The sequence below is a fragment of the Silene latifolia genome, chromosome Y (assembly GCF_048544455.1).
Source record: "Silene latifolia isolate original U9 population chromosome Y, ASM4854445v1, whole genome shotgun sequence".
NCBI classification, from domain to species: domain Eukaryota; kingdom Viridiplantae; phylum Streptophyta; class Magnoliopsida; order Caryophyllales; family Caryophyllaceae; genus Silene; species Silene latifolia.
In genome coordinates, this window is record NC_133538.1 from 230,005,957 (window position 1) to 230,007,886 (window position 1,930).

Genomic DNA, 1,930 nt, shown 5'->3' on the forward strand with positions numbered 1-1,930 from the left:
TTGAATCTTTACTTGAGCCTTGCATATTCTTGACATTTAGTTGGCATGATTGTGTGCATGATCTACGAGTTTTTGTTTCTTTCTTATCTGAACGAATAGACTTGACTCTTTTATCAGCAAGCTACATTACATTCTGAGGTTAGAGCTTATAAACTGGTGACATTCATGACCGGTTTCATTTAGGATGTGAGTAGTACTCTCTTTAAGGCATGTAACATCAATTTGCATAAGCATGAGTCTAGTCTTCTTTATACCTGTATGCATTCGGTCTGTGGATGGTGACACATGTTAGGAGAGGCAGTTCCCTTTATTTTATTCTACCCATGAGCCCCATATAGCCAAATTGCCTTTTTGTCCTACTAGCTACTATCTATAATATTTCCTACCCTAACCGAGCTAGTAACGAGTAGTTGTTGGAATGTTTTACTGCAGTTTGGTTATCTTTATCTGATTTTCAACAATTGGTGGAAGAATTGAAGGGAAAGAAAAAAAAATGAAATGAAATAAAAAGAAAAAAAAAGAACGAAAAGATGGGAATAAGGAAAAGAAAGAAAAAAATCATATGAAATGAAAAATGAAAAAAAAGAAATTGTATAATGGTTTTCACTCCCATGTTTCACTTATATCTTATGGGGAGTAGTCGAGTTTTGGTGTTTCGTGAGTAGAATGCATGGTATTTGCACCGTTTCATCTTGTTATTTTGAGTACGAAGTTGGGATGCAGTTCATAATTTGGATTCGTTGTTGCTAGCCTGGCTATTAACTCCACATATCCAAATTCATTTTAGCCCCTTCTTACCCATTACCTCTCTTACCCAAATGTAAGTCCTCGGCATGTGTCTTGGTCATTAGTATGGTTGGAATGCATATGTATGGTTGTAGAGGCTTTATTCATGTTAACTGCATGCATGTTCTTATAGATCGAGTTAGGTGAGTGTCTTTACTTCTTTCTATCTTTCACATATATACTCACCTTGTGCCCAATATTGAGTGACGAGTGATCCGAGAGAGTCCGATATCTTTTGAGTCTTGCAAGGTCGACGGTTCAGTAAGTTTGAAACATTGATCTAATTCGTTTGCACTTCTCATTTGCCACTTTGTCATTTTGTTGCATTAAATTGGTTTTGGTGGGTGATTTGTAGCTGATGCGTTGGTCTCGTTCTACTGTTTATTCTTACTTGCATTCATATTTTGCTTGGGGACAAGCAAAGGTTTGGTTTGGGGAGATTTGATGCGTGTATTTTATATAAGGTTTTTACCTCATTTTTACACGCATTTCTGTACTATTTATGTAGCATCTAGCTACAAATGCTCCCGAATATCCTACTTTGGTTCTTTTTACGTAATTTGCAGGAATTAATCAAAGAGGAGCTAAATCGAGCCTTAATGCGTCCCATTTGCATGCATTTATAGAGAACGAAGAACCGGAGCTTGGAAATCTAACACTTGGCAGACGCGTGAGCTGGTTTTGGGAAGTAATTCAAGGTCTATCGTGCTTAAATAGCTCGATCGAGTAGTTTTTCTACTCGATCGAATGCTTTATTTTCTTAAGGTTGCTCGATCGAGCAGTCCAAGTTTACACAAGAGAAGACTTTGCAAGGAGTGCTCGATCGAGTGGTTTATTTCCACTCGATCGAGTGGTTTGGTGCTAGTTTGCTCGATCGAGTAGTTTGTCCTGCGTTAGTTTATTTTCCGCCTAATTTCGTATGGGCTTTTGTAATTAGCCCATAGGTTAGGTTTAGAGAGTAATTTCGTATATGACAGAAGGGGGAACAACGTAACTCTACTCTTCCTCTCTCTGGATTCTCTCATTCACTTTGACTTTAGACTTTGCTACTGTTCATTGAATTTTGGTTCCTTCTACATTTTTCCTACTCGAATTCGGATTGTATTGGTACTATTATTCATCTTTAATCCCTTAATCTTAATCA